The sequence below is a fragment of the Panthera onca genome, chromosome A3, assembly GCF_046562875.1.
Source record: "Panthera onca isolate mPanOnc1 chromosome A3, mPanOnc1 haplotype 2, whole genome shotgun sequence".
Lineage (NCBI taxonomy): Eukaryota > Metazoa > Chordata > Mammalia > Carnivora > Felidae > Panthera > Panthera onca.
In genome coordinates, this window is record NC_138341.1 from 65,970,140 (window position 1) to 65,996,032 (window position 25,893).

The 25,893-nt window shown below is 37.1% G+C and overlaps 1 long non-coding RNA gene across 3 annotated transcripts in view; it reads right to left on the minus strand.

Annotated features, from left to right (window-relative positions):
* LOC132661258 (uncharacterized) overlaps positions 1 to 25,893 on the minus strand; it is a 132,834-nt gene that overhangs the window by 86,262 nt on the left and 20,679 nt on the right. Inside the window, exons 3-4 of one of the 3 annotated variants that reach the window (XR_009602165.3) lie at positions 16,549 to 16,682; positions 7,466 to 8,319 (exon numbers count right to left, since the gene is read on the minus strand). This is a non-coding gene — a long non-coding RNA (uncharacterized LOC132661258). Of the gene's footprint in view, positions 1 to 7,465; positions 8,320 to 8,599; positions 9,064 to 16,548; positions 16,683 to 25,893 lie in introns of those variants that run through there. The other 2 variants (XR_013554643.2, XR_009602151.3) reach the window with 2 other exon arrangements.

Genomic DNA, 25,893 nt, shown 5'->3' on the forward strand with positions numbered 1-25,893 from the left:
CCATATCTTTCAATAATAACAGTGAATGTAAATGGACTAAATGCTCCAACCAAAAGACATAGGGTATCAGAATAGATAAAAAAACAAGACCCATCTATTTGCTGTCTATAAGAGACTCATTTTAGACCTGAGGACACTTTCAGATTGAAAGTGAGGGGATGGAGAACTATCTATCATGCTACTAGAAGGGAAAAGAAAGCTGGAGTAGCCATACTTATATCAGACAAACTAGACTTTAAATTAAAGGCTGTAAAAAGAGATGAAGAAGGGCATTATATAATAATTACAGGGTCTATCCATCAGGAAGAGCTAACAATTATAAATGTCTAGGTGCCGAATATGGGAGCCCCCAAATATATAAAACAATTACTCACAAACATAAGCAACCTTATTGATAAGAATGTGGTAATTGCAGGGGACTTTAATACCCCACTTACAGAAATGGATAGATCATCTAGACACACGGTCAATAAAGAAACAAGGGCCCTGAATGATACATTGGATCAGATGGACTTAACAGATATATTTAGAATTCTGCATCCCAAAGCAACAGAATATACTTTCTTCTCGAGTGCACATGGAACATTCTCCAAGATAGATCACATACTGGGTCACAAAACAGCCCTTCATAAGTATACAAGAATTGAGATCATACCATGCATAATTTCAGACCACAATGCTATGAAGCTTGAAATCAACCACAGGAAAAAGTCTGCAAAACCTCCAAAAGCATGGAGGTTAAAGAACACCCTACTAAAGAATGAATGGGTCAACCAGGCAATTAGAGAAAAAATTTAAAAATATATGGAAACAAATGAAAATTAAAGTAAAATAATCCAAACACTTTGGGATGCACCGAAGGCAGTCCTGAGAGGAAAATACATTGCAATCCAGGCCCATCTCAAGAAACAAGAAAAATCCCAAATACAAAATCTAATAGCACACCTAAAGGAAATAGAAGCAGAGCAGCAAAGACACCCCAAACCCAGCAGAAGAAGAGAAATAATAAAGATCAGAGCAGAAATAAACAATATAGAATCTAAAAAAACTGTAGAGCAGATCAATGAAACCAAGACTTGGTTTTTTGAAAACATAAACAAAATTGATAAACATCTAGCCAGGTTTCTCAAAAAGAAAAGGGAGAGGACCCAAAGAGATAAAATCATGAATGAAAATGGAATTATTACAACAAATCCCTCAGAAATACAAGCAATTATCAGGGAACACTATGAAAAATTATATGTCAATAAACTGGACAACCTGGAAGCAATGAACAAATTCCTAAGCACCCACACACTTCCAAAACTCAAACAGGAAGAAATAGAAAACTTGAACAGACCCATAACCAGTGAAGAAACTGAATCAGTTATCAAAAATCTCCCAACAAATAAGAGTCCAGGACCAGATGGCTTCCCTGGGGAGTTCTACCAGACATTTAAAGCAGAGATAATACCTATCCTTCTCAAGCTGTTCCAAAAAATAGAAATGGAAGGAAAATTTCCACACTCATTCTATGAAGCCAGCATTACTTTGACTCGTAAAGCAGACAGAGACCTAGCAAAAAAAAGAGAACTACAGGCCAATATCCCTGATGAATATGGATGCAAAAATTCTCAATAAGATACTAGCAAATCGAATTCAAAAGCATATAAAAAGAATTATTCACCATGATCAAGTGGGATTCATTCCTGGGCTGCAGGGCTCGTTCAACATTCACAAATCAATCATTGTGATACATCACAGTAATAAAAGAAAAGAAAAGAACCATATGATCCTGTCAATCGATGCAGAAAAAGCATTTGACAAAATTCAGCATTCTTTCTTAATAAAAACCCTCGAGAAAGTCGAGATAGAAGGAACATACTTAAAGATCATAAAAGCCATTTATGAAAAGCCCACAGCTAACATCATCCTCAATGGGGAAAAACTGAGAGCTTTTCCCCTGAGATCAGGAACACGACAGGGATGTCCACTCTCACCGCTGTTGTTTAACATAGTGTTGGAAGTTCTAGCATCAGCAATCAGACAACAAAAGGAAATCAAAGGCATCAAAATTGGCAAAGATGAAGTCAAGCTTTCACTTTTTGCAGATGACATGATATTATACATGGAAAACCCGACAGACTCCACCAAAAGTCTGCTAGAACTGATACATAAATTCAGCAAAGTTGCAGGATACAAAATCAATGTACAGAAATCACTTGCATTCTTATACACTAATAATGAAGCAACAGAAAGACAAATAAAGAAACTGATCCCATTCACAATTGCACCAAGAATCATAAAATACCTAGGAATAAACCTAACCAAAGATGTAAAAGCTGTGTATGCTGAAAACTATAGAAAGCTTATGAAGGAAATTGAAGAAGATACAAAGAAATGGAAAAACATTCCGTGCTCATGGATTGGAAGAATAAATATTGTTAAAATGTCAATACTGCCCAAAGCTCTCTACACATTCAATGCAATCCCAATCAAAATTGCACCAGCATTCTTCTCGAAGTTAGAACAAGCAATCCTAAAATATGTATGGAAACACAAAAGACCCCAAATAGCCAAAGTAATATTGAAGAAGAAGACTGAAGCGGGAGGCATCACAATCCCAGACTTTAGCCTCTACTACAAAGCTGTAATCATCAAGACAGCATGGTATTGGCACAAAAAACAGACACATAGACCAATGGAATAGAGTAGAGACTCCAGAATTGGACCCACAAAAGTATGGCCAACTAATCTTTGACAAAGCAGTAAAGAATATCCAATGGAAAAAAAGACAGTCTCTTTAACAAATGGTACTGGGAGAACTGGACAGCAACATGCAGAAGAATGAAACTAGACCACTTCCTTACATCATTCACAAAAATAAACTCAAAATGGATAAAGGACCTGAATGTGAGACAGGAAACCATCAAAACCCTAGAGGAGAAAGCAAGAAAAAACCTCTCTGACCTCAGCCGCAGCAATTTCTTACCTGACACATCTCCAAAGCAAGGGAATTAAAAGCAAAAATGATCTATTGGGACTTCATGAAGATAAAAAGCTTCTGCATTGTAAAGGAAACAATCAACAAAACTAAAAGGCAACCAACGGAATGGGAAAAGATATTTGCAAATGACAGATCAGACAAAGGGTAGTATCCAAAATCTATAAAGAACTCACCAAACTCCACACCCGAAAAACAAATAATCCAGTGAAGAAATGGGCAGAAAACATGAATAGACACTTCTCTAAAGAAGACATCCAGATGGCCAACAGGCACATGAAAAGATACTCAATGTCACTCCTCATCAAGGAAATACAAATCAAAACCACACTGAGATACCACCTCACGCTGGTCAGAGTGGCTAAAATGAACAAATCAGGAGACTATAGATGCTGGAGAGGATGTGGAGAAACGGAAACCCTCTTGCACTGTTGGTGGGAATGCAAACTGGTGCAGCCACTCTGGAAAACAGTGTGGAGGTTCCTCAAAAAATTAAAAATAGATCTACCCTATGACCCAGCAATAGCATTGTTAGGAATTTACCCATGGGATACAAGAGTGCTGATGCATAAGGGCGCCTGTACCCCAATGTTTATAGCAGCACTTCAACAATAGCTAAATTATGGAAAGAGCCTAAATGTCCATCAACTGATGAATGGAAAAAGAAACTGTGGTTTATATACACAATGGAGTACTACGTGGCAATGAGAAAGAATGAAATATGGCCTTTTGTAGCAACGTGGATGGAACTGGAGAGTGTTATGCTAAGTGAAATAAGCCATACAGAGAAAGACAGATACCATATGTTTTCACTCTTATGTGGATCCTGAGAAACTTAACAGAAGACGGTGGTGGTGGGGAAAGGGAAAAAAAAAGTTAGAGAGGGAGGGAGCCAAACCATAAGAGACTCTTAAAAACTGAGAACAAACTGAGGGTTGATGGGGGGTGGGAGGGTAGGGAGGTTGGGTGATGGGCATTAAGGAGGGCACCTGTTGGGGATGAGCACTGGATGTTCTATGGAAACCAATTTGACAATAAATTTTAAAAAACAAAAATAAAAATAAAAAATAAAAATAAATAAAAAATAAAAACCTGAATATTAGAACTTTATGATGCAGTTATGATAGTACTTAGAAGGAAATATATAAACTGAATGCATTAGAAAATAATCACTTTTAATTTTGTTGATTTTCTCCCATTCTGTCGGTTGACTTTTAGTTGTTTTTTTTTTTCAATGTTTATTTATTTTGAGAGAGAGAGAGAGAGCAATGGAGGGGCAGAGAATGAGGGAGACAGGCTCCACACTGTCAGTGCATAGCCCAACATGGGGCTCATCATGGGCCTCGAACCCACAAACTATGAGATCATAACCCAATCTGTAGTTGGATGCTCAACTGACTGAGCCACCCAAGTGCCCTACCTTTTAGTTTTGTTTATTGTCTCCTTTGCTGTGCAAAACTTTTTATCTTGATTAAGTTCCAATAGTTCATTTCTGCTTTTACTTCCCTTGCCTCTGGAGACATGTCTGGTAAGAAGTTGCTGGGGCCAAGTTCAAAGAGGTTGCTGCCTATTTTCTCCTGAAGTATTTTGAGGGTTTCCTGTCTTATATTCAGGTTTTTCATCCATTTCGAATCTATTTGTGTGTGGTATAAGAAAGTGGTCCAGTTTCATTCTTCTGCATGTTTCTGTCCAGTTTTCCCAACACTATTTGCTGAAGAGGCTGTCTTTTTTCCACTGGATATTCTTTCCCGTTTGGTTGAAGATTAGTTGGCCATGAATTTGTGGGTCCATTTCTGGGTCTCTCTATTATTCCACTGCTCTGTGTTTCTGTTTTTGTGCCAGTACCATACTGTCTTGATGATTACAACTTTGTAATACAGCTTGAAGTCCAGAATTGTGATGCCTGCAGCTTTGTTTTTCTTTTCAACATTACTTTGGCTATTCAGGGTCTTTTCTGGTTCCAAACTAAATTTAGAATTATTTGTTCTAGTTTGTGTAGAATGCTAGCATTATTTTGCTAGGGATTGCATTGAATTTGTGTATCACTTTGGAGGGTTAATATCCAAACTCTATGAAGAACTGATGAAACTCAACACCCAAAAAACAAATAATCCAGTGAAGAAATGGGCAAAAGACATGAATAGACACTTCTCCAAAGAAGATATGCAGATGGCCAACAGACACATGAAAAGATACTCAACATCACTCATTGAATGTGTATAGCACTTTGGAGGTTAGTTTCCAAAATCTATGAAGAACTTATGAAACTCAACACCCAAAAAACAAATCAAAACTACAATGAGATACCACCTCACACCTGTCAAAATGACTAAAATTAACAACTCAGGAAATAACAGATGTTGGCAAGGATGTGGAGAAAGAGAAACCCTTTTGCCTGTTGGTAGAAATGCAAACTAGTGCATCCACTCTGGAAAACAGTATGGATGTTCCCCAGAAAGTTAAAAATAGCACTACCCTATGAACCAGCAACTGCACTACTAGGTATTTATCCAAAGGATACAAAAATGCAGATTTGAAGGGGCACATGTGCCCCAATGTTTATAGCAATGCTATCACCAATAGCCAAATTATGAAAAGAGCCCAAAATCCATCAACTGATGAATGGATAAGGAAGATACAGTATATAATATATACACAATGGAATATTACTTGGCAATCAAAAAGAATGAAATCTTGCTATTTGCAACAATGTGGATGGAATTAGAATGTATTATGCTAAGTGAAATAAGTCAGTCAGAGAAAGACAAATATATGATTTTCACTCATATGTGGAATTTAGGAAACAAAATAGATGAACATAAGGGATGGGAAGGAAAAATAAAATAAGATAAAAACATGGATGGACGCAAGCCATAAGACTCCTAAACATAGAGAAACTGAGGGTTGATGGAGGGGAGATGGGTGGGAGATAGGCTAGATGGGTGATGGGTATTAAGAAGGGCACTTGCTGGGATGAGCACTAGCTGTTTTATGTAAGTGATGAATCACTAAATTCTACCCCTGAAACAAATACTACACTATATGTTAAATAACTTGAATCTAAATTTTTTAAAAAAGGGAAAGAATGAATGGAAATTCATAAGCTAGATATTTATCTCAAGAGATTAGACAAAGAGAAGAAAAATAAAATTAAAGAAAGCAGAAGGAAAGAAATAATAAAGATAAAGGGCAGCTAATGAAGAAGAACCAACAAAACTAAAAGTTTCTTTTTTAAAAGATTAACAAAATTGATAAAATTTAGGGCACCTGGGTGGCTCAGTTGGTTAAATGTCCGACTCCAGCTCAGGTCAAGTTTCTGACTTCAGCTCAGGTCATGATCTCACGGTTTGTGGGTTCGAGCCCCATGTTGGGCTCTGTGCTGGCAGCTCAGAGCCTGAATCCTGCTTTGGATTCTGTGTCTCCCTCTCTCTCTGCCCCTCCACTGATTGTGCACTCTCTCTCTCTCTCTCTCTCTCTCTCTCAAAACATAAAATAAACATTTAAAAATTGATAAAATTATTATGAAATTAATCAGGAAAAGGAAGAAAGAACAAATAACAAATATCAGAAGTAAAAAAGAGAACAGCACTACTGACTCTGCACATGTAAACAAATAATAAGAGCATATTATTTACATCTTTTGCCAGTAAGTTTTGAAAATTTAAATGAAGTAGAAAAAAATCATAGAAAAACATATCAAACTGGCATCAAAAGCAATAGAAAACTCTAAAGTCCTATAACTGTTAAAGAAATTAAGTCAGTAATTTTTTAAAAAAGCCTGCCCACAAAGAAAATTCCAGGACTAGATGACTTTACTCTTAAGTTCTCCCAAACATACAAAGAATAAATAATTCCCATTTTACATAAACTCTTCCAAAGAATAGAAAAATAAGAAATATTGTCTAATTCATTTAATGTGGCTAGCATAATTTTGATACCAAAACCTGACAATGACAATATAAGAAAGGTTATTACAAAAAAAAAAAAAAAAAAGATGTGTCAATACTGGTTTAATAATTGTAATAACTGTATCATGCTGATGCAAGATTTTAATAATAGGTAAAATTGTGGATGGTGGCAAGGGTGAATGGAAACTCTACTTTCTGTTCAATTACTCTGAAAACCAAAGTTTATTATTTAAAAATTTTTAACTGTGAGAAAAAAAAGAAAAGAAAAATACATTACAGACCAAACTCACTTATGACCAGAGAGATGCAAAAATTCTAATAGAATATCCATAAATCTAATCTAGCAACATGTAAAAATAATAATAGATCATGGTTAATGTGTATTTATCCTAGAAATTCATGGCTGGTTTAATATTCAAAAATTAAGTAATGTAATTCACCACATTAACAAATTAGAGAAAAATAATATGATCATCTCAATAGATGCAGATCAAAGCACTTAATAAAATTTAACACTCACTTATGATTTAACCAAATAAAACTCTTAGCAAACAAGGAACAGGAGGAAATATTCTTAATCTGATAAAGGATATTTACAAAACATACAGCAAATATCACACTTAATTTAAATGCTAAAATTTTTCCTTTGGAAATCAGGAACAGGACCAGGAAGACTGCTATCGCTGTTTCTTTTTGTTGTTTTTTTGTTTTTGTTCTTGTTTTTGTTTTTTGTTTTGTTTTGTGAGAGAGAGAAAGAGACGGGGAGGAGTAGAGGAAGACAGAGAATCCTAAGCAGACTTCAGTTCCACACCCAGTGCAGAGCCTGACTCCGGGCCTCAATTTCACAACCATAAGATCATGACCGAAGCCAAAATCAAGAGTCAGACACTTAACCAACTAAGCCACCTAGGTACCCGGCTATCACTGTTTCTAATCAACATTGTAGGGGAGGACCCATTCAGGAAGAAATTTAAAAAATTAAAAATAAGAAACTAGAGGAAAAAAACTATCATTATTTACAGATGATAATGATTTTATACAAAACCCAAATAAACTGTTATAATTTAGACCAAGAAGGTTTAGTAAAGTCACTGAATATTAATTCAATGTCCAAAAACTCTATTTCTTCTCTATACGAGCAACAAATGGAAAACCTAAGCTTACAAAAGACATCATTTACAATAGCATTAAACATTACCAATTACTTAGGAATAAATCTAATGAAAGATTTCTAAGACCTTTATAAAGAAAATCTTAGAGGGGTGCCTGGGTGGCTCAGTTGGTTACGCATCCGCCTTCTGCTCAGATCATGATCTTGTAGTTTGTGAGTTCAAGTCCCATATCGGGCTCTCTGCTGTCAGCGCAAAGCCTGCTTTGGATCCTCTGTCCCTTCTCTCTCTGCCCCTCCCTTGCTTGTGTGCTCTCTCTCTAAAAAATAAATAAACATTCCCAAAAAACATCATAAAACTTTGTTCAGAACACTTAAGACAACTTAAGTAATGGAGAAGAATACTAGATTCAACTATTGGAACACTCAATAGTAAAACTATGTAACTTCTTCCCCAAATTTATTTGTAGATTCATGCAATCTTATCAAAATCACAAGCTTTTATGGTACTTGACAAACTACTTCTAAAATTTATATTGATGCAAAAGGCCAAAAGCAATCAAGGCGCTTGTATTAGTTTCCTGGAGATGCTCTATGTAATAAAGTACCACCCACTGGGTGACTTAAAATAACAAATTTATTGTCTCATATTTCAGGTGGCGAAAATTCTAAAATCCGGGTGTTACAGGATTCCTTTGAAACCTGTACAGAGAATCCTTCCTTGTGTCTTCCTATCTTCCAGCGGTTTCCTGAAAATCTTCAGCTTTTCTTGATTTGCAGCTGCATAACTCCAATCTCTGCCTTCATGGTCACGTAGCCTTCTCCCTGTGCCTCTGTCTTTATATGACCAGCATATTATAAGAATACCCATTATATTAGAATAAGGGCTCACCTGGGGCGCTTAGGTAGCTCAGTAGGTTGAGCATCAGACTCTTGATTTCAGCTGAGGTCATGATCTCACAGTTCATGAGACTGAGCCCCACATCATTCTCTCTCCCTCTCTCTCTCTGCCTCTCACCACTCCCTTGCATGAGCATGAGTGCAAACACTTTGTTTCTCTCCCTCTCTCAAAAAAAAAAAAAAGATGAATAAATATTAAAAAAAAAAAAAAAAGAATGAGGGCTCACCCTACTCCAATATGACCACATCTTAATGAATTACTACTGTAATCACCCTATTTCCAAAAAAAAAAAAAAAAGTCATATTCTGAAGTTTTAGAGATGTCAGTATATCTTTTGGGGGAAGGACACAATTCAGCTCATAACAGTACTTTTGAAGAGAAAACGTCCAGAAGAAAATTTGTTCTACTGGACAACAAGACATATTACAAAGCTATAGTAATCAGAACATTACGGTATTGGCACAGGGACAGAAAAGTAGATGAAAAATAGAGCAGGAGATCTGAGAAACACCATAGAAATAGGTTTGTGTGACACCTGGCTTGTGACAGAGATGGCACTGCAGAGCAGTGAGGATGGAATCAACTTTCCAAAAGATGATACTGGGACAATGAAAAAAATGAAACTGGACTCTAAGATCATGCACAAAACTGAAATCCAGCAAATTTTAGAAAATACAGGATGGATTATTTCTTCTTGACTTTGAACAAGGGAAGGATTTTTTTTTTTTTTTGAGAGACAGAGAGTGCAAGCAGGGGAGAGAGAGAAAAAGGGAGAGAGATTCCACAGCAGGCTCCATGCTCAGTGTGGAGCCCAACGTGGGACTCAATCCCACAACCTGGGATCATGACCTGAGCTAAAATCAAGAGTATAATGCTCAACTGACTGTTGAGCTAAAATCAAGAGTATAATGCTCAACCAGGCACTCCAGGAAGGATTTTCTAAACAAGCACAAAAAGTACTCATATTAGAAAAAATGACTGATGAATTAAAACTAAGAACTGCTTATAAACAACAATATAGAGTGTAAAGAACTCTCAGAATAGGAAAAGATATTTGGAATGCATATAACTAATAAGGAATTATTACCCAGAATATAAGTAACTGCTACAAATAACAAGGAAAAAGTACACAGGAATAAAAATAGGGAAAAGATTTGAATATCCAATATCCAGTTGCTAAACTGTGCTCAGGTCATGATCCAGGGTTGTGGGAGAGTACCCTGTGTCAGGCTCCACGCTGAGTGTGGAGCCTACTTAAGATTCTCTCTCTCCCTCTCCCTCTCCCTCTGTCCCTCCCTCACGTTCTCTCACTCTCTCTCGAAAATAAATAGATAGATTAATTAATTAAAACATTTTTAATGAAGAAAAAGATGCTAAGATCAAATTGATCAAATCTTTGAGGAAACACTAAAGTTATAGAAGAAAGATGAGACAAATAATTGCTGGCAGAAAGGTGGGGAAAACAGAAAACATAATGTAAAGAAGCCAAAGGAGGAAAGATTTTCAGTATTTTTCCAGCAGTGGTTTGGAGGACTGAGAGAAAGCGATTGTGCTCAGTGATGGAAAAATCTTTAGTCACCTTAAACAGAGTGGCTTCAGCAGATTGTTGAAGGCAGAAGTCAGGCTACAAACAGTTTTGGAATTTCTGGATCACCCTAATGCAGAGAAAGTGAATACGGTCCTTTCAAGACTTTTGGTAGTAAAAGGGAAATAACATGAGTAGTAAATCGAAAGAAAAGGGCCTTTTTCCAGATAAAGAAGAGTACTATGATTTCAGACAAATAGACTACAATGAGGAAATATTAAAGATGCAAGATGGTGTTCAGAGTAGAGGGAACAATGTTCTGAGAGACAGAACACCACAAGTGCAGGAGCTAGTCTTTGAAAGGAGGAAGAACACACCCTATTTGAGGCAGAAGGATCTTTGATAGCAAAGTGTACAATATTAAAAACTCAGAGACCAAAACATTAATAAAAGAAAACTCTGTTCACTGTTGATGGAAATGTAAATTGGTGTAGACACTATGGAAAACAGTGTAGAGATTCCTCAAAAAATTAAAAATGGAACTATGTGGTCCAGCAATTCCACTTCTGGGTATTTATCCAAAGAAAATGGAAAAACTAACTCAAAAAGATACACGCACCTTCATGTTCATTGCAGCATTATTTTCAAAAGCCAAGACATGGGAACAACATAAGTATTTATTAACAGATGAATGGATAAAGAAAATACAGAGGGGCACCTGGGTGGTTTAGTCAGTTGAGCCTCACAGTTCATGAGTCCAAGCCCCACATCGGGTTCACTGCTCTCAGTGCAGAGCCCACTTTGGATCCTCTGTCCCCCTTTCTCTCTGCCCCTCCCTCGCTCATAGTCTCTCTCTCTAAAAAAATAAAAACATTAAAAGAAAAAAATAAAAGAAAATATGTTATAGATATGTAGATAGATCTAGATAGATAGAAGGTTAAATATAGAGAGAGAGAGAATGACATATTATTCAGCCATAAAAAATAAAACCTTGCCATTTGTGACAACATGGATAGACCTTAAGGGCATTACTCTAACTGAAATAAGTCACCTATTAAGTCATAGAAAGACAAATACAGATGTTCTCACTTATATGTAGAATCTTAAAAAAAAAAAAGAAAAAGAAAAAAGCAACCCAGCTCATGGATACAGAAAACAGATTGCTTGCTACCAGAGGAAAGGAAGAGGTGGGAAAGGGGAAATGGCAGTCAGAGAAATGAGTGAAGGAAGTCAAAAGGTACAAACTTCCAGTTATAAAATAAATCAGTAATGAGAAATGTAATGTACAGCATCGTGACTATGGTTAATAATACTATATTGCATAATTGAAAGTTGCTAAAAGAGTAGATCTTTTTAAAAAAAGAAAGTATTTTTACTTTTAATGTTATAATGGAGTCTTATAATGGAGTCCAATCATTAATAGAATTGATTCCCCAAACAAAGAATACAGCAGGTATTGAAGGGAAAAAAATGCAAGGTTACCAAGGTAACAGGAAATCTGTTGATGGCAGGCAAAAGCAGTCATTTCCTCATATGGTTACCATATGGGCAAGGATCACCACCTACTACATATAGATGGCAGAAGTTGGAGATGAATTATTTTTTTCATCAAGGACTTCTCAGTAAGGACTCAGAAAGTCTTCATTAGTTAGGGGCTTGTGTTAAACAAAGTGTTGTTGCCTTGGTTCTGTTTTTACTGTGGTTCATGATGTGCTATTTTTGTCGTTCTCAGAATTACAGTCATCTGCAGTCAATGAGTGTGATAAAGTGTAGACCTCGAGGAAAATGCAAAATGTTTGAGCTGGACAGTGTAGGAAACATGAGAGGGAGTCAGTTGTAGACTGCATTCCAAATATTCCAAAATATCAAAGAGGGTGAAAACAGGAAACTCATCTAATCCACCGTCATCATTACATCTGGGAGTGGGGGAGGGTGGGAATGAGGCCTAGAGAAATGGCTTAAAGAAAAGCAAAGTTTGGAACACAGGACCATCAACCCATAGTCCAGTGTTCTTTATGCCTTACCATATTGCCATGTAAAATCAAAGTTTTTTTGAGCCCAATTCCTTCTTTTTTGAGTTATGTTAATGTGCACATAGGAATGGAATCCTAGCATTAACAGTAAAATTAGCAGTTCCCATACTTTCAGATGCATCGTAGGTGTCTTTGATTCTCCTTATTCTGGTCTTTGCCAAACTCTCTGGTCTAGGAGAGACCAGAGAATATCTAAGCACATGATATTTCTTTTTTAAATTCCAAAAATAAATTGTAAGTACTATAGGGATAAATTTAGAATTAAAAGTTATTCAGTAGTATAGGATTTTGTATAAAACTTGTATTTAAAAAAATATTTCCAATAGTTTCCTAATTTCTAAATTTAATCAAGAGCTCACTTAGAGTGAGATAAATTAACCCGAGGAACTATTAAAATAAATGTACTTATTTAATCACAAAATGTATTAAAATATTGAAAATTTCTAAATCTCTTACTAATTAATATCAAATCATATTATTAAGCTGTCCTGGAAATTACAAAAAGTTTACAGCTTGAGGACAAGAATAAAAGGGTAGGGAAACACTTCATTAATCTTATTAATCTTACATTTTAATCATCCCAAAGATTAGTAAAATGTTGATGTGTATAAAATAGCCAAATGAAGCTAATCAATTTATGTAAAAATGAGAAAGCCATGGAAAATGTCTTTCTATAAAACCGTGGTACTACTTTTTAAATGATCAGTTTCTGTTTTTAATTATCTTCTAATTTGCAGAATAGCAATCTGACTATATACTCTAGGAAAAATCATAATTAGATAAGGCTCATTTTCTTAAAGTTATCCATGTTAGATCTGAATGTGAAGAGTTGTCAAAAACAATCTCAAGGCAGCTGTTTCCAATTATGCTTATTTTGACAACTGAAAATGAGTAAACAAACCAAAAATAGTTTAATATTTTGACCAATGCAGCTCCTTAATACTAAACAAAATTATGCTTTATATTGGTATAAAATTTAAAAAGCACATTTTAGTGCTTAAACAGGAAGGAATTATTTTCTTAAGTTCTGCAAAAGTTAATTATTATACAAATTCAGGTAGATGATATACAAAGCATATTTTCATAAACAAAAGAATTCCAAAGAAATCATGCCTCATCAGTAAATGAGATACTCAAATCCACTCAACACAAGCAATTATAAAAGGTTTCCACCATATGTGATTTTTGAGGGATGAGTCAAGTATAATGTCAATATCAATAATAATATAAATATGACTTGGATCTCCTAAATATTCTCCATCCTGCAAAAGTAGATTCGTACCTACCTTCATTCTTTAAAAAACAAAAAAGCACTTTTATAGGAATTTTAACTGTTTGGAAGGAATATTTTTTCATATATGGAAACAAAGTATAAATAATACCGATGAGGCAGAAAAGGAAAAAGAGAAGAAATGTGAACAAGAGTTGTCAAGCATACAAAAGTCCTAGAATAATACAGTGAAAACAGTATAGGAATCCGGGTTGTCCTCATCTAGACTGCTATGAAATATTGGGGACACCATTTAATCTTTGTATTTTTTGGCCAAACATCTTTTTTTTAATGCTTATTTATTTTAGAGAGATTGAGAGAGAGAGAGAGAGACAACGAGCAGGGGAAGGGCAGAGAGAGAGGGAGATAGAGTACGAAGCAGGCTCCAGGCTCTGAGCTCTCAGCACACAGCCTGACACAGGGCTCAAACCCATGAACTGTGAGATTATGACCTGAGCCAAAATCAGACACTTAACCTACTGAGCCACCCAGGCACCCCTGGCCAAATATCTTTAGAATAAGGACCCATTCTTCCTTCATTACAAATCTGCATTTTTCTTTGAAGCTTGCATTAAGACCCTTTTATGGAAGTAATAGGGACTTTTCTCAATAGAAAACAAGTGAAGATTCCAAGGCAGCTTTGACCTTATGCATAAAATCCTGTAAAACACTAGAAGGTCTGCCTGCTCCCAGATACCTATCCAATTATCCTGACATCATCTGAAATTTCCACTAATTTGTTATATAAGTAGAGTTTATTTGGGGATAAGGAATTAATTCTAAAACATTCCTATTGTAAAAGTGTAAAATGTTATATTGATGCTAATATTTTTCCAACCATCTACCTTCCTGTACGTATCTAGGAACAGGTGTGTATAAGGGAAGTAGACACAATTATTTCAGGTCAATGAATCCCATCCTTCCTCTGGATGGTAACAACGAAGAAAAGATCCAGAGCATGAGATATTGTCTAAAAGCAAGTTTGTGAGGGCTCTGAGGGTGAGGTCCTTAAACACAGCCATATGGGAACAGCCATGTTGTACCAGACACTTGGGGGCAGTAGGAAAACCAAAGAACATTTTCCTATTTCACCATTTGATCTCCTAAATACCTTCTGTTGCCAGAAGTATTCACAGTATAATAGCATGCTGAACGTACCAGAAGAAAGCAACAAGGTACAGTACTGTTAAGATTTATGTGTTTCCACATTTGGTAAAATGGGCTGTTTCTTCATATATCTGTGCCTTGTTTTCTACCTTTGAGTTTGAGTTCTGCTTATCCCAAACTCCTTATCTGCAGGCCAGGCATAAAACACAAGACCAGTCAGGACCATTCTACCTTAACATTAAACAATTAAGGCTAGAGAGCAGGAGGGAGAAGCAGGGAACAGCCATCCTTATATATTTCTAAAATGAAATACCATGACTTTCCATATTGGAAATGTCAAGCCATCCCATGGACTAACATTAGGATCAAAACCAGATGATGGGGCACCTGGGTGGCTTGGTCGGTTAAGCGTCCGACTTTGGCTCAGGTCATGATCTCACGGCCCGTGAGTTCAAGCCCCGCGTCGGGCTCTGTGCTGACAGCTCAGAGCCTGGAGCCTGTTTCAGATTCTGTGTCTCCCTCTCTCTCTGACCCTCCCTGTTCATGCTCTGTCTCTCTCTGTCTCAAAAATAAATAAACGTTAAAAATTTAAAAAAAAAAAAAAACCAGATGATTATCCTGTTTTTCCTAAGAAAAAATTACACCCTACTTCATTTAAAAACCAGAATCTAATTTTTATCTTGGAAAAAAAAAAAAAACAGCTCTTTAAAGTAAATATTTCCCCAAAAGAAAATCAGCTAATTTACTTGGGTGGAGGAGAGGAGAGGGGAGAGATAGAAGAGGAAAGAGAAATGAATTGAGGTTTGTGTGAGGCATAAGTAATTTGAACTCCGGACATGAACATGGATCTTTATGATTAGTAATTGTTCTGCTATTCCGGGGGAGAGCAGAGACGAAGCTAGGGTTGAAAACAATTCAGGATTGACCAGAGATGAAAGCACTAATTCCAGTGCGGGTGGGGGATAGGATTCAAAATGCTGGAAAGCTTTGTTTTCCTCACCCTGTGTCTTGGAACCACCAGATCAGAAGTTGGCAACTCTATATTAAACATCATAACAGCTGGGATGAGGAAACTCTTCACAGAAGGGCCACCCCAAAAGTCAGGAATGAAAAAATGCTAGAGGAATAAACACAACAAAATCCCTAAGGAAAATATATCTGGCCACTGGGTGGGTATTAGCCTTGTGTCATACTTGGTATGCACTGGAATTTTCTTCCTTTAAAATAAAGACTACTTTTCCTTTCAGAAAGTTGCCTGATTTTTAGGTATTCACCCATCTTTCACAAAGAACTTCAATTCTAAGTATATAGTGCTCATAAGGCTTTATTTTTAGGGGAAATATGAGCACAATCCCTTAATCTAGAGTTTGAAAACATTACTTATAAGAGCCATTGGACAAGAAAAAAGAGGAAATGTTGAACAATTTCTCCTTTTGGAAGAAACAGGTTGATTTTCTACAATGTCATTTACCCTGAAGGGCATATAAGACTATAGTCAAGTCCTAGGATGCCTCTTAGTAGCAGTACAATAATTACCCTACCTTCATTCTGTATCTTTTCTATGTTTCAGTCTACTTAAACTCCTTCCCCTGGTGCCTCAGCATCCAAAACTCTGTCATGGTTCCCCCAAAATGATAGCTTTTTTTTAACCACAAAAAAAGCTATTTCACACAAGAGAAGTTATGCACTAAACTTGGCCCTAAATGTTCATACCTTTGCTTTCGCTTTATTTACTGACTCTCTTCCCATCCTCTCATGACCTCTTATGCCCATCATCTGGTGTGAAAACACAGCATTTAAAAACTACAAGGTGAGAACGTATCCCATGAGCAGGCAGTCAGAAGACTCTGGAAAATAATGTTGAAACACGATCAAAGTCAAGGGCAGAAAGAGTATCCAAATAGACAACAAAAGATTCAGTTCCTTAACAGAGCTTTTTAACATTAAAGAGAAATCCAGAAAAACAAAGCTTTCATAATATAACTTGTGCCCTCCCCCCACTGAACAATGAATTTTATAAGTATACATCAGAGAAAATACTAGAACGTATTGACTTTGGGTAGCAACATGGGTAGATATATTTTCTTCTTTAGACTAAGGAAGGAATAGATTTCAAGTGTAATACATGAGATTTGTGTTAGACTTTTTTTTCTAACTGACTTTAGGGGAATAAGTTACTGGAATACAGCCCCAGAAGACCTCCTCTGGAAACTTCCAGAATAAGTTAGTTATTGGACAGAGGTTCCTGGAAAAACTAGGTGAGAGCTTCTTTAAGCCAGGGACAGGCTACATAGAGTAATGTATGTGAACACTGGCTTGGCAGTCAAGTGTATTCTGGGTGTGAATTCTGCTTCTACCAGTTATCATATTGGTGATCTCAGGCAAGTTACTTAGCCTTTAAAAGCCCCAGTTTCTGGGCTATAAAAGTGAAGGTAATACCACTTCAATTCACTACAACTTCAACAGGGTTGCTATAAGAATTAAATGAAGTAAGTAAGTACTGGCACATGGAATACAAATAATGATAATAATAGTAATAATAGGGGCTCCTGGGTGGCTCAATTGATGAAGTGTCCAACTCTTGATTTCAGTTCAGGTCATGATCTCACGGTTGCAGGATTGAGCTAAGATTCTCTTTCTCTCTCTCTCTATTCCTGTTCCCATGAGTACTACTACAGCTCCTCCTCTCTCTCTCTCTCTCTCTCTCCTTTTCAAAATAATAATAATAATAATAGTAATAATAGCTAAAGTGTATCTAGTGATTACCAAGTGCCAAGCACTATTACCCACTATGCAACTTATTACTGCTACTACGATACATATTTATCAATATATCCCCAGTACCTAGCACAATGCCTAGCATAATTGACATTCAGTAGCTATTTCTTGTATTGAATTAAATTTCTCAGCATTACTTAGACTCAGGCAAGAAGTGAACAGTCCAGTCAACCAAATGAATTATCTCTCAAAAAGCATGACTGTTATTTTTTTTTCATTGAATTTACTTGTTTTCTTTTTTAATTTTAGTAAACTGAATGGAAATTTGGGTAGCTTATACCCTAATATTCATGAACGGCAGCAGAAGATAAAACTACAGACTAATTTTGCTTATAAACACAGGCATAAATATCCTCAATCATGAGTGGCCTTGAATATATGACATGTAGCATTTTGTCATTTTATTGAGAAGCAGATTTGAACCACACACAATAGAAGACCAATATATGAGGGCCAGTCATAAAGATATGCTTGGTGTGTGCACTGGAGGAGGACCCACTGAGAAGGCAGCTTTGCCCTTCTCTAGATCATTATCTTTGTGGTAACTCATAAAGTTGTGGAGGAAAAGGCTTCTTTGTGGAATAATAGGCCCCCACAACCAGCCTATAGTAGTATTCATGAATTTGGGAATTCTAAAAGGAATTGGGACAAATTCCTAGTAGATGTGAAGGATATATCATAAAGAATGTGGTAACTGTGAGAATTATAATCAGATCATGTAAAAGCTATCCAGTTGGAAGACCAAATAAATTCTCAGAAATTCAGCAATAAATGCTGGTGCAAGGGGCACCTGGGTGGCTCAGTCAGTTAAGCATGCAGCTTCGGCTCAGGTCATGATTTCACAGTTCAAGAGTTCAAGCCCTGTGTCAGGCTCTGTGCTGACAGCTCAGAGCCTGGAGCCTGCTTTGGATTCTGTGTCTCCCTCTCTCTATGCCCCTCCCCCACTCATGCTCTGTGTCCTCTCTCACTCTCTCAAAAATAAACAAACATAAAAAAATGCTGATGCAAACTTACAATTTTCAGTTAATCTTTACCTTATTTTTCTAATTATGATATGTTCATAATTTCCTGTTTAATTATCTTAAGATACTTTTTTATTTTTTTTTTTTTTTCAACGTTTTTTATTTATTTTTGGGACAGAGAGAGACACAGCATGAACGGGGGAGGGGCAGAGAGAGAGGGAGACACAGAATCGGAAACAGGCTCCAGGCTCCGGGCCATCAGCCCAGAGCCTGACGCGGGGCTCGAACTCACGGACCGCGAGATCGTGACCTGGCTGAAGTCGGACGCTTAACCGACTGCGCCACCCAGGCGCCCCTTAAGATACTTTTTTAAAAAAGCTTTTAGAACATTTTCACATTTTTTAAAATATTACAAGCAATCAAATGTCAAGCCTACCATAATAAAATGTACATGCAGAAAATATGAAATTGCTTTGCATTGTAACATTAACTTAACCACATTACAGAGCAAATATTATGTTCTTTTAACATCATAAGAGTAAACTAATGGCTCAGAAACAACATGTGTGATCTGACTAAATTAGTGTTACTATGGAAACTTGATATTTTCAATTTCCCAACCCTTAAGGTCGATTTCAACACTGCAGTATGCTGTGTTTTCCATTTTGCTGCTATAGTTCAGTACAATAGAAAAGCATGCTGCAAATCAAAGTTATTAAGGATTCTAAACTAAAACTGGGAAATAAAAGTAGGAAAAACTATATTCTTCTTTCAAAAAGTTCAGTCATATGTCATCTATGGTTCATTCCATAACCCAAGTCCTCATCTGGCTTGTCTTTATTTTTCCCAACAGTTCGCTGGCAGATTCACAAACTCAAAATAAATAGTATTTTTCCACTATCTAATTCTGAATTTGGCAGGGAAACTCAATGATGAATCTATTCCTACCTCAAAAAATGTTTTCTTTTATACATTTCACTCACTCATACTCACTCAAGGCTGTAGACTAGAGAAATAACAACTTTATTGTGTGTGTGTGTTGGGGTTGGGAAGGAGGTTCTATCATCTGTTTCTTAGGAATAAGTCAAAATACAAATCCAATCCTAATAATCTGAAGTTTCGAATAGGAATAATCCATTTTTCCACCACTTCCCTTCTTGGATTTCTTCCAGACCATCTGAAGAGAAATCTCACAGTCTTTATCACTATGAAGAGGATATTCCTTAATGTCCTGAATTAGTAAAGACCCCTCACAATGGCAGGTGACACCGCATGCTCACAGCCTCACTTACCCCCCAGCTTGATTCTTTAAAATACAAATGCTTCACAGTCTACACAAACTTTTAACCAGATAACTGCATTGGGCTTACAGTAGTAAAATAATGTAAACAGTAATTTTTAGGCTGGCTCAGTTGGTGGGGCATGCAGCTCTTCATCTTGGGGTTATGAGTTCAAGCCCCACATTAGGTATAGAGATTATTCAAAAATAAAATGTTTAAAAAACAAAACAGTAATTTTTTTATTTACTTCACCATGCATAAATAAAGGGTTATTTTTATCTAAAAAGCTTTCCCTACTAATTTTTTTCTTACTTTTTCAAGTTAAACTTAGTCCCAATCACTCTCTACCTACCAATTCTACCTTTCTATTATAAAACAGTCTTAAAAGCTCATTCATTCTAATTTGGAATCAATGCCAGGGAAGTGACACAACGTGAACCACCCTGTTTGTTTCATGTAGGTGCCTAGAAACAACTTACAGTTTCTATTTGGAAAGAGACAAACCTGGGTTATACATGGATTTTTACTGTGGAATCTGTTAACATTTCTTTTGCAAGCATCACCTTCAGTTTATGTGAGGAAACTTGTCCCCAGGGCATTATTTTAAGGAGTTTGTGAATTTATACTGCATAATGCCTCCAAATTAATTTTACCAAAGCAATTTTGACCATTTCACTACCCTACTCAAAAATGCTCAATGATCCTCTTTCTTTCTACATTGCCTACAGGCTAAAGTTCTAAAAGGTTCTCAACAATCTGGCAGCAATTAGTTCCTGGGACCTCACTTCCTATCCTCCCTACACAGACTCTCTCTTCTAACCAGGGCAAGGAGCTTAAAATTCCTGTCCAGTAAATTATGATGTGTGCTGTGGACCAGGAAAAGCTATGTATTGTATTCTAGCCTCTCTTTTTCCACTGAAAGTTTTATTGAAGTTATCCTGTTCTTTCTCCACAATTCCATATTGGTTGTGTTACAAGTGGACCTCTTAGATAATAACTGTGAAGAATGGTATCCATACCTGATAGAGATAGACAACCCCCAGAGAAGCTGGACTTGGAGCTTGAATTGAACTTTGGATTGTCTCCCTTTAGACAGAGGCTGTAAATGCATGTTAACAGTGTATGGGTAGGAAGGAAGATATGTATGGATGCTGAGAGTAGCCAGAGGCAGACTGTAGAGGACGCTGTGGATGCCTCCCAAACATATCACCCACTCCTTTCGTGGAGCAACCATGCTGTTTGGCAGCAAAACACATCTCCCACTACAGGTGGACCTTAATTTGTCTAAGCCAATCATGGTCATCCTGTATTCCTTGAAACTAACATTGGCTCATAACCCAAACCTAAGTCACTCAGTAGCTGTTATTCACCTGGCCACTGTAATTGGCTTAAGGATGGTACAATCAGAGCAAATCTGAGAAGTTTTGTTCAGTGGCTAAAAGAGGCAAGTCTCTTCTCCTGGATATGAATGAGGAATCATATAAGCCAGATGTAGTAATCAGACTTTAAGGTGGCCCCAATGATTCCAGCCTCCTGATATTCACATTTTTGAATAATACCCCTTTCACAGTGTCCCTGAATTGGTCTATATGACCAATAGAGTGGGGAAGAAATGATGGTATGTCATTTCAGAGATTACATTATAACATACAGGGTTCTCTCTCCTCCTTTTCCCTCTCCTTACCCCTTTCTCTCTCTCATCACTTGCTCTCTGGAAAGCCAACTGCTATAACATGAGAAACCCATACATAGGCCCATCTAATAAGGAACTGAAGCCTCCAGCCAACAGCCAAATGAGTGAATTTGGAAGTAGATTCTCCAGCCCCAGTGAAGCCTCAGATGACCTACCACAGCCTGGCTGACATCTTAACTCCTGCCTTGTGAGAGACACTGAGATAGAGCCACTCAGCTAAGCCATGCCTAGATACCTGTTGCACAGAAATTGTGAGATAAGAAACGTTGACTGCTTAATTCATAAATTTTGAAGTGATCGTTATGCAGCAATAGTTAACTTATACACTTGAGGAATCATCTTGCAACCAACAAGAACACCAAGCTGATAATAAAGAGAAGACTATGAGAACAGTGGAGAAATGGAGCTACAGCCCTAATTAATGCACCTCTACAGCCCCCTTTACCTCTAGTTCTCTTTAGCTACATAAGCCAATAAATAAATGTCCTTTATTTTTTTAAGCCAATTTGCATTAGGTTTCCAATATTTGCAAAGAAAAGTTGGCTAATGAAGAATTTGTTTGAGGGGACTCAATACCTTCCAGTGCGACCTCCAAACCACCCTGATCTCTGCCCATTTCCTCATACAGCAGCCCTTTGTCTCTGCCCACTTACTCTTACCCATTCTTCATGGCATTGCTCAAGTCTCACCTTTTCTGATCTGATGACCAATGCAAGAAGGTATCCAGGTCATCTCAATTCAGACAGTACTTTTGCTGTCACTTCTGTTCGTTTAGCACTTGTCATACACTCTCTTATCTTTGATGAGTATATGTTTACCTAGATCGTAACCTCCTTGAAAGTAGGAACCATTTTTATGCGCTTTTAATTCCCATAATTCTCATGATAGTAGACACTTGTTAAATATTGTTTGATTGACTCTATCAGTCAGGATTTCTTATGCAAAAGTGAACTACCTGACTTGGAATCAAAGATCTTCATTCTGGCAGGTCAGATGCCAAGATACCTGCTGTAGGAAAAGGAATAATCAGAAGAAAGGAGGGGGTTGTCTTTTTACCGGTCCATATTTTCTCAATTCCATTCCTTTTGAGCATACAATAATGAAGGATTTTAAAGATTCTACTTGGTTCCTGACAATATCATCTCATAAAACTTTCTGCGTATTTGAAAAGGATACATAGCTCTCCAGGTAAGCCATGACTATTACATATATTTTTGTAGCAAATGTAATAGCCATTCTAAACAGCCTGAATTCAGAGTACAACTTGCAACCACTAACAACATTCTGGGACAGCTCCTACAGTTTTGAAACGACTATGTTAAAGAAATCCAGTCCAATTTAAAACTTTACTTGCAGCCCCTTCCTTCCTGTAGGCCAGGCCATTTGTGACTAGGGCCTGACACGGGAAAGGGGACTGGTTTCCCCTTCACTTTTCCATCCTTCCTTCTCGAGTGGTGGGCTTGAGGGTTGGAGCTGCTAGTAGAAGCAGAGATAGAAAGGGACAAGGGTCTCTTTCAGTGCTGCATTAGGGCTTTCCCTTGGCTGATGCTGCTTATTGGCCTCTGGGTGGCAGACATCCTGACACTGGCTCTTCCATGGGGTACGTGTGAGGGTTCTTTAGAGACTACTGAGTGGTGTCCGCAGGACAAAGTCTTCACCTTGATCTAATACTCCCCAGTTGCTACGGCCTCTTATAGAGGGTACTGGCAAGTCAGCTCAAGTCCAGCTACTTTTCATGGAGGCTTCTTGACTTCTGGGAGGCTCACATATCACTGCCATGTCACAAGGTAGGCACAGGCTGCTCTGCTAGCTCACTTCTCTCTGCCCTATTGTCTCATTTCGATTCTCTGTTCCTTCACTGATACAACCACTGGGATCAATCATATGGTTTGATGACAAAGAAATAAGATATCATTACCTTCTGGGACACCTGGGTGACTCAGTCGGCTAAGCATCCGACTCTTGATTTCGGTTCAGGTCATAATCTCACAGTTCACGGGATCGCGCCCTGTGTCGGGCTCTATGCTAACAGCACAGAGCCTTTTTGGGATTCTCTCTCTCCCTCTCTCTGTTCCTCCCCTGCTCTCTCTCTTTCTCTCTCTCTCAAAATAAACTTTTTTTTAAAAGATATCATTATCTTCTTTTAATCCCAGTCTCTGTAGGTGGTTCTCAGAGCACCCTCAAAGGGGAAGCCACAGTGCTTTCCAGTAGGCCAAAATTCATGACTCTAACAACATGTCCACCTCCCCTTATCTAGTCAAAAAGTAGATAGGGTTTGAGGAGTGGTTCAGCCTCAGATGATGATGGGCAGGGTACAGGGAGGAGTTTCCTGGAGGGAGAGGGAGTCATTTGTCTGACTCATTAAATCCTATAGGTAATATCTGGTCTCAATATTCAGAATATGGTGTACTTTGTCCTTAACTTTGCTCCTAGTTGCCAATTGCCCACTCAATACTCTGAAATACATGGCAAAGAAAGGAAACTTGGTCTGTTGGGGAAAACTGGGTTCTTGCCTCAGCTTGTGAGCATGAGCTACCACAATGCTATTATGGTAGTCTTAATTCTCCATATTTTCTCATTTGCAAAATGAGAATACTATTTACTTGATTGATCAGTTTCATATACAACACAAGCTAAAAAGAGAATCACATTAATTTCAATATTTATCTTGTGTCTATAGAAGAGCATTCAGTGAAAAAATATTTTCAGTTTCTGAGCACTGATTTATAATTTCAGCTTGTAATGTATTGTGTATAAGGTGTTAGGGCTCTTGTGAGAATTCAGTGTGATCATGCATGAGGATGGCTTTGCACAGAGGCAAGCACTCAATGAATATTACCCATCATTATTATCATCATCTCTGTGACCTTACACAAGTCATTTAAGCTCTCTGAGTCTTCATTTCCTCATTTTTAACTGAGGATAGTAACAGAGTTGTGAAGAGTCTATGAAACCATACTATCTGGAAGCAATTGTAAATTTCTTTGTAAATGTCAGATATTATTTATGAAACAAGGACATTAGACCTTTAAAGGATTTTCCTCTTCTAAAATGCTATGCATTTACTATTTGGTACTATGAAGAAGGAGAAAAAAAAATTCACCTTTCAATACGGTGTGTTGGAGTCATTAATAAATAAAAGCAGCAAACACTGCCTCATTCTATCCATGAACTCACAATTTCCACAGAGTGTAAGAGACTGTTCTCTTCTATCATACTTTCAAATTTTATCTGTTCTCTGAAATATTTTACCTCCTCAATATGTACATTTCAAGCACCTTCACATAACCTAAAATGGAAAGGAAATTGCTTAAGAGGCAGTGGAAAACTACCAAAGAATCAGCCAATAAAATTTAGTCATGGGGTGACCTATTCCAGTTCCTAACATGTAACACACTGGTGGGAAATTTTCTTTCTTCCATCCTGCCTTCAAATATAAACACTGATCCTGTCACAGAGATGTTAACTCCATTTTGGAATTTCCAAATCTTATCATATTCCTTGACTGTTGAATAAGGTATAAAGTATATTCAAAAACTAAAGTTTCTTTTTAATCTATTTAAGTTACATGCATTGGCTAGTCTGTCAGAAATATCTTGACTGCATCAGCCAACTGAAATTTGAAAGAAACGTAAATCTAAGTTTCTGTTTTCACAACTCACCATAATTATTTTATTGCAATCTTCAAGTATGAAATTGAAACAAACTCTGCTATGTCTGTCTTTAAGGAATAAAATAGTAGTTAATGTATTTTGGCTATTTAAGACATTCAGACTCACAATTATTTCTAACCATTAAGCTTTGAAATAGGAGATTTTCTTGGCAACAGAGTCAATTTCAAGTTTGAAAATGGAGCCTCTATGCAAAATCGCAAGTGGCTCTATCAAGAAAAATATCTTTTGAATGGTCTGGACATATTTATATAGCTCTTTATAATTTGAAAAGTGTCTTTACACACACTTTTATTTTATGTATGAGTTTCCTTGAGAGAGAAATAGAGGAGAAAAAAGAAAATGTGGTTTAGTGAAGGTCAGTGACTTACTCAAGGTCACAGGAACTGGTAAAGCAGAAAGGAATACATTGGTCTCTTGATTCCTGGCCTACAGATCCCTCTCACCATAACAGGCTGCTTTAGAAATCCATGGAGTGCTCTGAAATTCTAAAAGACCATCTTACCTATCACCCTGCCATGTACAAGTTAAAATCATGCCACTTAAACCCAGATATTCAAGATCATGCCCAGGATGGAGAAATGCTTACAACACATTTCATTTACTCATTCAGTCATTTGAAAACCATTTGTTGAGGATACACTATGTGTCCAGCTTTGTGGTGGCACTTGGAA